Genomic DNA, 15,959 nt, shown 5'->3' with positions numbered 1-15,959 from the left:
ATATACCCTATACATACGTCCACACCTTATATCTGACGGGCAGAAAGTGATTAATTTTTATAAATTGCTTATTGTTTTTTGGTAATTGTTATGCAGCAAGCAATGCTTGTGTACACTGATTTTGTATAAAATTAACTTTATTGTATAAAATTAACTTTATTGTGTGATAAAAATTTAAAGTGATCATAAACGAATCAATTTCTCAACTCAAATGAGTGGCAGCTTGGACCCGGAAACAGTATTACTTACGTCACCAACAGGTCACCACTTAACAAGCGGAGTCTTCCTTCATGCCGCTTGCAGGTTAACCAGGTTTGTTCAGGCCCTGATGCAAGTTCCAGCGTGAGGCTGCCTCCGCTGATGTCACCAACGCCGGCAGCCCCTTCTCTCTTCTCTTTTCCTTCCACCTGTGATCCTAGGGCCATCAGTAGCGCGAGCATGCCTCCGCAATCGGCTCTAGCCCCCAACTTTCTTCAGGCCCCGACGCAAGTTCCAGCGTGAGGCCGCCTCCGCTGATGTCACTAGCGCCGGTAGCTCTCCTCTCTTCTCTTTTCCTTCCACCCGTGATCCTAGGGTCATCAGTAGCGCGAGCATGCCTCCGCAAACGGCCCTAGTCCCCAACTTTCTGTCAGGCCCCGACGTAAGTGCCAGCGCGAGGCCGCCTCCGCTGACGTCACTTACACCGGCAGCCCCTCTTCTCTTTTCCTCCCACCTGTGATTCTAGGGTCATCAGTAGCGTGAGCACGCCTCCGCAAACGGCTCTAATCCCCAACTTTCTGTCAGGCCCCGACGTAAGTGCCAGCGTGAGGCTGCCTCCGCTGACGTCACTTACGCCGGTAGTCCCTCTTCTCTTTCCCTCCCACCTGTGATTCTAGGGTCATCAGTAGCGTGAGCACGCCTCCGCAAATGGCTCTAGTCCCAAAAATTTTCTGTCAGACCCCGACGTAAGTGCCAGCGTGAGGCTGCCTCCGCTGACGTCACTTACGCCGGCAGCCCCTCTTCTCTTTTCCTCCCACCTGTGATTCTAGGGTCATCAGTAGCGTGAGCACGCCTCCGCAAACGGCTCTAGTCCCTAATTTTCTGTCAGGCCCCGACGTAAGTGCCAGCGTGAGGCTGCCTCCGCTGACGTCACTAACGCCGGCAGCCCCTCTTCTCTTTTCCTCCCACCTGTGATCCTGGGCCACGTATAGACTATATTCCTTAGATTCATCGTCTAGGTACTTAACATGTATAAACTTAAGTACGTTATTAACGTTTACATAGACAACACGCGTCTATAAAATAAATTGCTTGATTAAATAAATTTGATAAGTTAATTATGAAGTAATAATAACATCCAGCTGATAAGCAACTTCAGCTCAGAAATCATCCAGAATCCAATGACTAGCTTACCCCATCTATTTTCACAGCGATTCAAGTCGCAATTGCACTCAGTATAAACCATGGAACTCCATTCAAAACTTTGGGTACTGCTCAATGCTCCTCGCACTACCTTAAGTTCCTTTAATCCTATCAATTAAGTTTTCCACAGAAATTAAACCTAAAAGTCAGTGGAAATGCGCTATCGTTGCCCCCTTTTTACCATTTCAACCCCTAAACCTTTCCTAACCCTGGTCATTAACCCCTTCAAGGAGTTCTATTATAAGGTTGCTGCTGCACAGCGACCGCTCTCATTGTGGACGCACACCCTATTACGTACTACTGCAAGCAAGGTGGCTGCTTCCACTCTAGACACACGCCTTATTACGCTCCACTGCAAGCGCTGTGACTGCTCCTATGGTAGACGTACACATCATTATTATGCACCACTGCTAACGCAGTGACCGCTCTCACTGGAGACGCACACCTTATTTATCATGCACCACTGCAAGCGCAGTGACTGCTCCTATGGGAGAAGCACACCTTATTTATCATGTGCCACCGCAAGTGCAGTGACAGCTCCCACTAGAGACGTACACCTCATCAAGCATCACTGCTAGTCCAGCGACCGCTCCCACGGGGGAAGCCCACCTTATTATTATACACCACTACAAGTGTAGTGACCGCTCCCGCTGGAGACGTACACTTTATTATGCACCACCGCAAGTGCAGTGACCGCTCCTACGGGAGACACACACTTGATTACACACTACTGCTAGTGCAGTGACCACTCCTACGGGAGACACATATCTTATTATGCACCACCGCTAATGCAGTGACCGCTCCTATGGGAGACGTACACCTTATAATTATGCACCACCGCAAGTGCAGTGACTGCTCCTACGGGAGACGCACACCTTATAATTTTGCACCACTGCAAGCGCAGTGACTGCTCCTATGGGAGACGTACACCTTATTACACACTGCCGCTAGGGCAGCGACCACTCATACCCCATACAGGAAACACACACCTTATTATCATGCACCACTGTTAGTACAGTGACCGCTCCTACGGGAGACGTACACCTCATAACTATACACCACTGCAAGTGCAGTGACTTCTCCTACGGGAGACGTACACCTTATAATTATGCACCACTGCAAGCGCAGTGACCGCTCCTACGGGAGACGTACACCTCATAACTATGCAACACTGCAAGTGCAGTGACTGCTCCTACAGGAGACGTACACCTTATAATTATGCACCACTGCAAGTGCAGTGACCGCTCCTACGGGAGACGTACACCTTATAATTATGCACCACTGCAAGCGCAGTGACTGCTCCTACGGGAGACGTACACCTTATAATTATGCACCACTGCAAGCGCAGTGACCGCTCCTACGGGAGACGTACACCTCATAACTATGCAACACTGCAAGTGCAGTGACTGCTCCTACAGGAGACGTACACCTTATAATTATGCACCACAAAAACAGCGTTTTTTGGGGAGCGCTCTGGGGCCGGGCTAGATACTTCGCTTGAATCCCAACTCCTCTTTGTTTCCTTATAAGGGGAATAACTCGAGTTGGGGTGTCTCCTCGAGCTCAGAGCCCTCCCCCCGGACAGCACGCCAAATATGCTTTATACTTAAACGAATGCAAGTGTGAACTCGTGAAGTGATGTTTGTAAACAAATTTCGGGAGGAGCATGCGCAGAAGTTTCAGTATCGAATACGTCATTGACAATTATCCCATCATCAAATCAGTTTCTGAGCAACGCCTATATATACCAAAGCTGTCCTACCTGCAGCATCTCACGACTTTAGCATCCCTCCACCACCCCGTCACCTCACCTCTTGCATTGCATTCCCGGGGGGAGCGCTCTGGGGCCGGGCTAGATACTTCGCTCGAATCCCAACTCCTCTTTGTTTCCTTATAAGGGGAATAACTCGAGTTGGGGTGTCTCCTCGAGCTCAGAGCCCTCCCCCCGGACAGCACGCCAAATATGCTTTATACTTAAACGAATGCAAGTGTGAACTCGTGAATGTCGAATAATAGCGTGAAATGAAGTTGAAGTTTTGTTAATTTTAGGTTGAGTTGGAAAGTAACCAAAATCCAACATTGAGCCAACATCTTAAACCAATGTTATATTGACAACATAGAAACAAGGATATCTGAGGTTCATGGTATAGTAATTTCCATGTACTGAACTTATTGAACTTACGAATTATTCGACTATGCCAAGGTATACCAAGACCTTCTTTACAGGTGAGCTTTAAGAAATATTTACAATGGTAAAACAAAACAGCTCTTGACACAGAAAGCTCTATGGTTAAAGGCAGTGTTGGGGGTAACGCGTGTTACATAATAATACTTGTTTTCCAAAGTAACGAGTGAAGTAACGTATTACTTTTAAAAATGTGATATTATTTGAGTTGCTTTTGAAAAAAAAATGTAATGTGAGTTACTTTTTACCTTGCTTAATTGGCTTTTAAAAATATATTGTGAACTAAAAATGACCTTAGTCAGGTTGAATCACTCACTTAATCAGAGAGTGTGCTGTGAGGGAACAGTCTGCTCAAACTCATCACCATCAGATCTTTTTTTTTTTCATAACAGATGAGTCAGTGTACTGTTCTAGTAATTGAATAACTCAGAATATAGTTTTTTTGAGTCAGAAGGGGTCTTTGGTATGTTAGTACTGAGAACACAATCCGTTCCATGAGAACTCAGTTCTATTTAATGAACTGGTTTGACCGATTCACTTAGAAGATCTGGTTAAACTAAACGATTCATTAGCGAATCGCCTGTCATCACTACAGGCAGTTGAAAACAGAAACAATGACAGGCCAGAGACTTACATATTTGCAAAGAATTCTTGTTATGTTGATCTAATTGAAAGAAAGAAATGGATTGTCGTTAAGTGTAGATTATGTGTAAGTATAATCTAAACCCAATAAAAACTAAACTAAAAAATAGGTCTACTGTAGAAGCGACGTTTTGTAATATAGTAATATTTTTTTTCTGTTTTGAGAAACAATTTACAGATTTGTTAAGGTTACTAAAAGCTTCATTTATTTATTTATTCAAATAGTTATTGTGATTTTTTATTGTTTTACTGTTTTAAAGGTTTAAAATCTGTTTTTGTCTTAATATAAATTATTTCATGTTAGTACTCTTAGATATTATTGCAGTCTTTATCTCAACGGGCAGTGAATTTACTTAACTAATAACACAAAACATTTAAAAGTAGCTTTACAAACTCTAATTAATCTGTATTTACAGCTCTGGGCTCAGAAAGATTTCGAAATATAATTTCATCCAACTTTTTTAAGGAAAGTGAAGATGTAGGTTATATAAGTGGCTGTTAAATAAAAAAAAACAACTGCAAGTTCTGCAAGACATGAAACCTCAGGCAAGGAAAGGTAGCACAAAAGTAACTCAAAATTAATATAATGCATTACTTTCCATAAAAAGTAGTGAAACAATTAGTTACTTTCTTGGTAGAGTAACTCAATATTGTAATGCACTACTTTTAAAAGTAACTTTCCTCAACACTGGTTAAAGGTATGGTAGGTGATTTTGGAGAGGTTAGCAATAGCATGCTAGCATTTAAAGCCAAAGATCCTCACCACCCTGCATAACCTCTTTACAAAGCCACACCTCCTTTAAAACACGTAAGTGTCCACAGGCAGTCCGGAGCCTCAGACATTAACATAAGAGAGAGTCAGATTACCTTATGTTTTCTCATGTGCTTGCCTGTGCCTCTTTTAGAAGGTGGTTGTTGTTCACCTTTCACATTTTGACTCTGACTGTGTAGCGCTGATGATTGTTCCTGTCTTCACGAACATGATGTGCAAAAGTACTCGAATACAGGCAGATATTGTTTGGACTGATGGCTTCCACAGATGATATAAATACATTTAACTTAGCTTACTGAGTGCTATTGATATGTGGAGACATTCAAAGAACATATTGTAACGACAAAGACATTTGAACTAAATTTTCTACCCAGACTTTAGTTTTAAAGAATTTAACTATTTAAGAATTAAGAATTGCTTCGACAACAACGTAAGAAGTATCAACTGGTACATCAAAGGCCCATACCAAAGATATAGACTTCTTACAGGGACTTTGGTCACACCATCTCGAAATATTTTATTCTAAAGAGCTTTGAGGGATACGGACACTGTCATCGATGTTAGGCATTTGCTCTTGTTGCTAGGAAATGCACTCAAGCACACATACACACACACTCACACACAGACAATCACGCAATACAGCGCATCCGGTGAGCGACCCTTCAGATTCATAAACACGCACAATCACATTTATCAAATTTGCTTAAGCTAAGGGTTCTAAAGTATGGCTGTATTTTACAAGCAAGCATTCTGACACAGCAACACGAAGCAGATGCTTTACAAAAGTTGCGTGTAGGGGGGAAACACATCAAACTTAATGAAACATTTGAGGGTGCATGGAATCAACTTAAAGGCAGAGGAATGGGCTTTGTCTTTGACATCACGAGACATCATCTGGCACTTTTACTGAGTACATTTACATGGACCTCAATACTCCAATTTTTTGCTTAAGATAATACTCTGATCAAGAGTCCATCATGTAAGCAACAATTTTTGATTACTTTAAAGGACCACCTGAGGGAGGGTAGGGTTTTCTTTCCGTTCGCCATGCGGTGTCAAATTCCATTAAAACAGCACTCTTCCAGCAGTTTTTACTAACAATTGTCAAAGGACATGAACAATATGTTGCTGAATGAAAGTGAACTGCTGAACTGCAGTTAAAGTCTGAAGATTAAAAATGAAACACCCGAAATTGCATTAAACTCTGAAGGAAACGCTGGATAGCCTGCTGATGCCACATTAATTGTTTTATACTGAAAACTTTCCTTCTAAAAGCACTTCCAAGATCTTATCCATATTTCTCTGCACGTTAAACACATGTCGGCCACAACAGGAAATAAAAAAACGGCAACTGCATTAATTGAGTTAATTTTTTTAAGGCGGTAAATATTTCAAATTAATCGCGTACGATAACATGCTAATTATGACAGCACTAATTTTTATAGATCATCTGTAAGCTAAAAACCTTTTAGTGTATGTTTTAGTTTGTTATAATAGGACAATATTTGACCTATATACAACTATTTGGAAATATGGAATCTGAGGGTTCAAATAATTAATACTTAATATACTTAATAATACTTAAAATTCTAATCATGTTGGCATAAAAGAAAAATCCACAATTTTGAACCATTCAATGTATTTTTGACTGTTGACAAAGATATACCTTTGCAACACAAGGCTGGTTTTGTGGTCCAGGGTCCATATGTGTTTTGGTGTGTCTCTGGAAGATGTGTGCTGGCTGTTTTCAGCTACAGCTTTAGCATACTATGCTATCGTTAGCTTGGATTCTGGGTATTTGTTGTTATTTCTGCATGATGAAGAATGCTGTTCCAGTAAGGCACAACCTTTAGGGACAGGGAGGGGAAAATAGCTCCAGAGATGACAGCCCTCATTCCTGTGTGACCGCAAGACCCACTGTGGACCCGGCCAGTTGGGCCATGTTCCTCTTAAAACTGAACTCATTCAACTCCTTCATTGTTCTGTGACAGAACAAAACATCTTTATGGGTGTAAATCAGCTATGAAGTGTGGGATGATTTTCATAAATGTGTATCTGTCAGCACTGTGATGACATAAATCGATTGTGACAGCTACAGTCAGTATGAAGAATATTGTGTATGTAGCCTGCCTGTCATGATGACAAAGATCTTAAGAATTGGCTTTTTTATTCTGCAGAACATAAAAGAAGATCCTTACAAGAATGTCCAAGCTGCTCTTGTCAATGGTTTGACAATGGGTTTAAATGCTCACCGTTATTACATCCAAAAAGTAAAAAGCACCTTAAACAAAACAAAATAAGTGGTCAGGTACTTTATGTTCAGAAATTCTATGTCTTTAAAATGTTTTTACTGTAATGAGAAAGAGAAACAATTATGGTATTCTTCAAGAACCTGAACAGTGAAAAAACCTTAAAATAACCTTTCAGTTATTTTGTGTTAAACATTTAATACAAAATTTACTTATTTTGCACAAAACTAGAAAAGTTTGTGGGTAATCAAACTTTTTCTCATCCCCAAAAACAACTGTCTTATTTATACATTTTTTCATTTTTTAAAAAGGTGAAGACTAGCAACTGTTTGATTATAATCAGAATCTTCTTATTTTAGTCTTCTATTTTAGAATTAAGAACTGCCTTTCTTTTGATGATAAAAAGAAGCTGGTTGAAGCCACATTCATGTTGACATAGGACTAAGGTGATGTTATCTATATGCATGCTTCGTCTCAAAGTCTAAATGAATTGGACTGTTTACCATGGTGCACTAAGATTTATAACTAATTTTAAATCCCTAACTCATCATTGTTTGCTGTATACTAGGCTAGGTTGGTCTGCTTTGTCCATTCATAGGCTCAAACATTGGCACATCCTTTTTTACAAATCTATACTTGGTTTACTCCCATCATATCTACAGAATTACATTTGTAAAAAGCCTTTTCTTAACTTTGGTCTTCGGTCACAGGATATTTATTTACTGTCTGTTCCTAAAGTGCGGACTGAGATGGGAAAAAGGCTTTTAAGTACTCAGCACCTTTTGCTTGGAATAATCTGCAAACACAGTTGCAGTTCAAAGAGCTAGATTCATTACATGCTTTTAAAAAGACTATAAAAGATTTAGAAGTTGAAACAGGTTTGCAGATGTTTTGAATAGTTTGTCAGTGTGATTCATGTTAACTGTAAATTGTTTTTTGTTTGTTGTCTGTTGGACTCATGTGACTTGTGTACTGCCTTATCTTGGCCAGGACGCTCTTGTAAAAGAGATTTTTAATCTCAATGCGTCTTCTCTGGTAAAATAAAGGTTATAATAATACTAATTAAATAGAAATCTAAAATATAAATCAAACTTACATTTTTTTTTATTTGATTTCTTTTAGTAAATAATATTTGGAAAACTCATCATTCATTCATTAATTTTCCTTTAGCTTAGTCCCTTATTTTTCAGGGGTTGCCACAGCAGAATGAACCACCAACTATTCCGCATTTGTGTTATACAGCAGATGCCCTTCCAGCTGCAATCCAGTACTGAGAATATTTTGAACTATTAGATCTTACCCTATAAGATAGGACAGCGCAGTGGACTATGGCAAATGCGCGGTACTTTTTGTGGTTGGTTCTGTTTTAGTTCAGATCATGTCCTCACCACAAACGAACCGCTCCAGGGGTGTAAAAGCATCTCTTTTAGAAGTTATCAGTACGCTTTTTTGGACTGCTTTTGGTGCACACTTGAGTATGATTCCTACATACACACCTGCCCAAACGTGCTGCATCAAGAGGAAAAACAAACTAGTGTGATTCAACCAAATAAAATAAGGCAGGTGTGCCTTTATTCCAGCCTCCTCTGCACAGGAGAAATGGTCATGCCCAACTATGCCTGGTTTTTTAAGTTTTTTTTTTCCCTTCACTTTCATCAATTGGTGAAGTTTTGTGGAGCTCCGCATTGATGGATTTGCTCTTCAGTTTTTGGACTTTCAGCAGAGAACTGAATTGAACTAAAGTGGCACAGTTTTAATTTATTAGAACTTCTATTGTATGTTAAGCTGCTTTGACATCTACATTGTAAAAGTGCTATATAAATAAACACAAATTGAACTGAATAAAAAAAAAAAAACATTTTTTGGGTGAATTTTTTTTAGAACTACTTAAGGATATTTCAAAAACTGTGTTTATTCTACACTGTGACCAATATTTTTTGCAGAACTAAAAAAGATATATACCACAATAACAATCCTGGGCATTTTGTGTATATGCTCAAAAACGCATTTACCAGCAATGTGCAATAATACAGTTCATGACGCCTGTGGCATGCCACTGTTTACCCTCTGGGCTGGGGCAGGAGTGCAGTGAGCATGCATTTGTGTACGTGTGAACACGCATGTGCGAGAGTAGAAAGACGGTGATGACTGTAAAATATGAGTGTGAAGACAGTCACGTAAACCTCTCAGGCGATGAAAGCTAGGGCAAGTGGAGGCAGCACAGACTCTAAGTAATCAACAGAAACTGTCTGACCAACAGAATTATTGCATGGAAAACAGTAGGCCTCATTATAAACCCAACAGTCTAAACTTCCTACTGATTAAAGCTGCAGGTCATTAAACAACTCTAATCTAATAAAGTTAAAAGATGGCAACTTTGCAAAATGATCAATCTTAATTACGTAAAATTACTCTTCCTGCACTGCTAATGAGAAAATGCGTTTTGGCCAGAGATAATACATGGCATGAGTCTACAATTATTAAAATTATATTAAATAAAGAGAGACAAACAAGTAAACAGAGGGGTAAGCACGAAAACAAACATCAGAAAAACAAAAAGCAAAGAGAGAAAGAGAGGCGTTTATGTGTTATTATTCAGCTTAAGCTCTGGTGAACTTAAAATCTAATTTTCTCTGGTTTGACAACTATGCATTATGTGTATCTATTCAATCAAGTCTTCGAGGAGATCATGAAAAGAGTTAAGGGGAGGAAATGAGGGAAGATGAACAAATGAAATGAGTACTTCAGAAGATGGGTGAAATTAGAGAGAGCGGAAAAATAGAGATGATACATCTGTGGCATTAGACTGCAAAGGAAGAGAGCACTGCAAGTTGTATAACATGCTCCTCATTAAAGGGAATTTGGTATAAAAAGGTCAGATCATAGACAATTTCTTTAGAAAAACACACAAAAAAAACCTTCAAAAAAAGAGAACTGAGAACTCAGTCTTCCATCCGTCCATCCATCCATCAGTCCATCCGTCTATCCACCCATCAGTCTGTCCATCCATCTGTTCATCCATCCATCCAATATATGTCTGTCCTTTAAGCTATTTAAATACCAGGCAATTCATCTATTGAATTGTCTATTCATATATTGAATAATTTATTCATATATTCCCATATACATACTGTAAATTCAGTTCAGATGCAAAACCCTCTAAATCCATCAGACACCTCTTTTCCTGTGAATGAGCATTTTCTATCAGGCTCCTCTGATAAGGTTCAGAAGTTTCAGTTTATTTGTAATGATAAGGTTATTAGTTAGTAAATAATATAACTTTTTTTTTTTAATGACACTTTAGAATTTTTTTTGTTTTTAACAAAGGTGATTTTCTTTTGTGTCAAAACCAGCTAAATCCACTAGTGCTTTTTTTGCAAAAACCATTAAATCCATCTATTCGGACAAGATATTGTAATTAGCGAAAAAGCGCTAAATATGTGATTAGAAATTATTTTACCAAACATAAAACTTTACACAGAACATCTAAAATCAAAATACATATTTGTCAAGTGAGTGGTGGTTCATTCTGCTGTGGTGACCCTTGATAAACCAGAGAGTAAGCAGAAGGAAAATGAACATCAATACGATTCTAACAATCTGTAGTCCTTTCTAATTTTTGGGATTTAGATTTAATGTAAGTAAAACGATGTAAACATTGTAAACTAAGCTTCAAATAATGTTGTGTGAAAACATTGTGAAACATCACCTGTGCATTGTCCATTAATATAAAAAGCTTATTAGGCATATGAAGAATATAAACAATGTATAGTTTTACACATTATATTTACCTTTTATAAAATAGCTTAAAATGGCTTAGAACACAAGGTCTACTGGACAAAAATAGGATGTCTCTCAGACACTTTTAAAAGCTGTCATTCATTTATTCTCACCATACCAAATACTATAGATTAGAGACTTTGACCATACTCACGATCCTTCTATCTTTTTCATCTCTTGTTTATCCTCATAACATCCACGTGGGATAAAAGAACGGCATCTTAACTTTGTCTTTCATGAAATGGAGTTGCCATCTAATTTAAAGTAAAAAGGATTCATTCAAAGTAGCGTCGCTGCGCAAACACATGTTAGGAAAGCATGCTACACTTCCGACTGTGTGTTTTTTTTTTTTTACAATGCAGTTTTGAGGTAAGAGACAATTTCATTTGCCATTTAGTGAAAGCCGGACAGGTTTATGCAGTTCATCAAACTCCATCTTTTAAAATGTACGTATGAATCGGAATAAAACAAAGCCGGCTCATCAGCACACTGCTACATTGGAAACATGTTTTGATTCCTGCCTCCTGATTGGTTCTCAGGATATAGCGGCTTTTGCTGTCAAAGGCAAGTGGCGTTTAGAGGCTTTTGCCAACAAACTGTTATTTCTGAATGCGCTGACGCTGCGATTTAGATGATTTGAAGCAAAAAATATTTGTTGAACATGCAATACGTGCTGAAAGCATTCCCTCAATGTCATTAGCTAATTTTTGATCCAGTCTTTGATTATTCATCCAGTCTTTTCATATACATCAATATGGAATAAACAATTCATCTAAAAATTTGAATACCCATACATGCATGCATCCATCTATCCATCCATCCATCCATCCACCACCTCCATTGTAGCCATCCATCAATCCATAAAAATTTCTGATGATGTGTTCTGATACACTATCCAAACGTTTGCACTTCTTTTAATCTCACGCAGCATCTTTAAAACATGCAGCACTCGTGGGAGAAGACATAAATATAGGCAATAAAAGAACTGTGAGATGGCTCACTGTGGTCAAAACACCCACCTAGCACATTTATATATAAAACACTATTTAAAAACTGTGCAGATGGATGCAGGAGTGCATGCTGTGTGAAAGGCCCCTACAGGACGTCAGCGGAGGAATCGATCAGAACATCTCTGTCAGGAAATTTTAAGAGCCAAAAAGGCTGAACAAGGGAGGAGTCTGGCCACAAGTATGTGTGTGAGTGTGTGGAGAGAGAGAGAGAGAGAGAGAGAGAGAGAGAGAGAGAGAGAGAAAGAGAGAGAGAGAGTAATTGAGGGATGACATCATTGTTAGTGATCACTTCCAAGGCTGTATCTGCAGAAACGAGGAGAACGAGCTGGACAGAACAGATGACATGGATGGATTATGCAGGTAGAGTGAGCGTAAACAAAACTAGAGAGGCAATCTTGCAGAAAGGTGAGGACATTTTCAATAAGACTCCTAAAATGATGCTGATACATCTCAAGTTATCCAGCCTGAACAATTACGGTTATTTAGTTCCATACTATGGATATTTATATGGGTAATTATACAGTATATACCCCCAAACACACCATATAACTTAATATGCAAAAACAATTGCACTTCTGCAGTCTTTAAATGGCCTGCATTTACAGACAGCACAAAAAAAACAGCATCATTTGCAATGAAAAACAATTATAACACCACCCGCAGTACAAAGTGATCCCATGGGGGAACTGAAGCGTCTCCCCTCAGAAATCTTTAGGACTTTAGGGCTTGTTAATCAAGACAATCGCTAAAAGACTCCAATAAAACAAGGGTGTGGGAGAGCTCAAGCGGCAGAAGCCCCTTCTGCCCAAGCTGACTGTAAAATGCTGGACTCTAATAGGTTATTGACTATTGCATATGAGACAGGATGACATCACTGGCAGCCAATGAGACAGCAGCAAAAGCGAAAGATGAGTAGAGTGTTTTTAATTTGTGTTTTGCCGAGCTCAGCTTCTCTCACGCAAGAAAAAGATGACAAATGCAACGATGATGAACGTTGGAATTAATAATCGAAAAGGGTAGAGGGGCTGTTGGCGAGTGGGCACGGGTCAGTCGCGTTCTCTGTGTGCCTGTCACTGTATCCAGGGAAACTAGAGATAGAATCGCTCTCTTTTCCTGTCGACTGTGTGTATGTTTATGTTCATGCTTTTGTGCTTCACACCGAATGTATGTCCATGCACAGATTTGTCAATCCTTTTTGACTGTTAGCTAGAATTTACTGTGTGAGCACTTGTCGATCTTCAATACACCTGATTCATGAGTCATTATTGCCTCTCTGCTCCTCTCGTCCTCCTACATGAAACCTTTCCTCACTCGTTCGTTCTCGTTTCACTAAAATATGTCACCCGGTGGCTAAAACGGTTTGCCATCTCTATGACAACACACTGTTGATCCACAAATCGCTGGTTGGTTAGCGCAAGCTCTAGCTGGGTGACGTAATGTTGTCTTCAGTTTTCTGTGGCCACTGGACTTCACCACTTCTTGGCTGAGCTTTTAAATGGCAACCATGGTGCGTGTCTGCCAAAACACTTACGAGAGTGCATGCAATGGTGTGAGTATTTCCAGAATGAGTAACCAAGCCGTTATATAACTGCAGGAAATGGATGCTGGATACATTTTGCAAAGTTTACCGTTGGCTTAATAGTGTTCATTCCAGTCAAAAGGTTAGACATATGTTATAGACGGTATGAATGGTATTGTTGGCCTTATAAACGATATTTTTTTAAGTATATATTATTATTGTTATATAAATGAACAAATTTAAATCTCTAAATTACAATATTGTTTATATGAAATTTGGAAAAGATCTGAATCCGGGCTTTTCAGGCTTGTGTTTCCACAGTCAAAAGGGTCCCAATGGCAGAGTTTTAGTCGTCGTCATTCTTGCTCGAGGAAATGTCACAGTAAAGCCATAAGGGTCGTTCTCATACCATATGAGAAGCACTTCACACAAAACAGATGCTTTATACACATAAATACTGTGTATAAATGTTCATTATAACCTTTTTATGAACAGGATTTGATTATAGATGCAGATCAATGATAATTATAGCCTACTGTAAAAATAGCCGATTGTAACGTCTGCGATTATATAAAGTAAATAAATAAACGCAATATATATGAACACATACAAAACCTTGCAGTCTCATTTGTTAACAATTACAGAAAAACTGCACACAGCATACATGTAGTCCTTAGTCAATGCAAACCTCTCATATGCATCTTTAATCTTCACCAGCACATGTAACCTCTTGTTATAAAGTAATTCTGTCATTCCCGAGTTCATAATAGTCCAGAAGGTGATGATAATAGTTTAACATGGCAGTTTGATAATCTTTTAGGTTGCTGAAAGAATCATTAGCTCCTTTGTTTTTTCTGGCATCTCCTTTATTTTTTCGTGCTTCACTCTCGAGCTTGTCTATTACTAAAAGGATTGGATATCAGAAGCACCTCAATACTTACACATACATTATTATCAGCAGTTCAAGAAGTTCACCTCACAGCAAGAAGGTTGCTGGTTTGAGTGCCAGCTAGGTCAGATGGCATTTCTGTGTCGAGTTTGCATGTTTTCTCTGGGTGCTCCGGTTCCAAAGAAATGCAGTATAGTTGAATGGAATAAACTAAATTGGCCGTCGTGTATGTGTGTGAATGAGTGTGTATGAATGTTTCTTAGTTGCAGCTAGAAGGACATATGCAGTCTAAATCACATGCTGGAAAAGTTGGCGATTCATTCGGCTGTGGCAACCCCTGATGAATAAAGGAACTAAGCTAAAATAAACAAATTTTTTTTTTTTTTTCATTTTAACAATATTTTAAAAACTAATACAAATAATATCTGACCTTTTATTTTTATAATTTTTTAGCATTAATTTTTCTCAGTTTTAGCATTCACTGTCATTTTTATTTAGAATTCAAATTGTATTAGGGTAATAAATAAATAAATAAATCACATATTTTTAATGTGTTCTCAGACTTAAAAGCCCACGGTCTGCAACTTAATGGATAAGTGTTTTGCAAGCATTAAATTAACTGAGGATGGTACTATAAGTGGACCATGTAAAACAAAATGTCCTTAAACCAGAGGGCCCACAAACAATGCCCAAACAAGGGCCCGCAGGCCAAAGTTGGCCCATTGTAACCTTTGATTTGGCCCATCTTCATCTTATCTGAGAAGAGAAGTAGAATATGGTGGAGGGTTGGGGTTAATAGTTTTTTATACACACTGTAATTTTTAATTTAATGTAACTTTTCATTTGTTGCTTTTATTTTTAAAGCAAAAAAATAAAATAAAATAATTAAATGTTTCAATTAAATGTTGTAAATGAAGGTGGGTGCAACTTGACTAGTGTATTCAGCATTGAACTCCATAATGTTATAAATAGAAAATTGAATTCTCATGTTTTCATTATAATTAGTTAATTATAAAATGTAAAAAAAAATAAATAAATAAATAATATATATATATATATATATATATATATATATATATATATATATATATATATATATATATAACAGATTAGCTAATATGTTTGAAGTAATGTTTTCTACTTATTTTTAAACAAACAAGAAAACAATTGATGGAATCTTTGTATTAAAGCTTAATATATAGGAAAGAGTTTGGGCACCCCTGCCCTAAACCAAAATCATATAGCTCTGAGAGCTGCATAATGACCAAATGCAATCTAAACCGGCATGACACATTAATAAGCGACGGTTTTTCTAAGCTTGAAGTACACACACTGACATTCTCAAACATACTGAAGAAATAGTTTAAAAGGCGAAAAGTGATTCTCAAGGTTGATATAAAAAAGACTAACCTTCCCAACACCACTGTGAACTGGCCTTACCACGCTGTCAGAACAAATCCACATCACACGGTTACAACCTGACAGCATCCACCTTACCCACCCTATACATAT

At 38.4% G+C, this 15,959-nt stretch overlaps 1 protein-coding gene across 3 annotated transcripts in view; it reads right to left on the bottom strand.

The window, feature by feature from the left end:
• Positions 1-15,959, bottom strand: part of pik3r3b (phosphoinositide-3-kinase, regulatory subunit 3b (gamma)) — a 462,891-nt gene that overhangs the window by 164,388 nt on the left and 282,544 nt on the right. The gene's annotated exons all lie outside the window — the stretch shown is intronic.

This window comes from Danio rerio, chromosome 6, assembly GCF_049306965.1.
Source record: "Danio rerio strain Tuebingen ecotype United States chromosome 6, GRCz12tu, whole genome shotgun sequence".
In the NCBI taxonomy this organism is placed as follows: Eukaryota; Metazoa; Chordata; class Actinopteri; order Cypriniformes; family Danionidae; genus Danio; species Danio rerio.
Note: the sequence above shows the minus strand (reverse complement) of the source record. Positions and strands in the feature narration are given on the sequence as shown.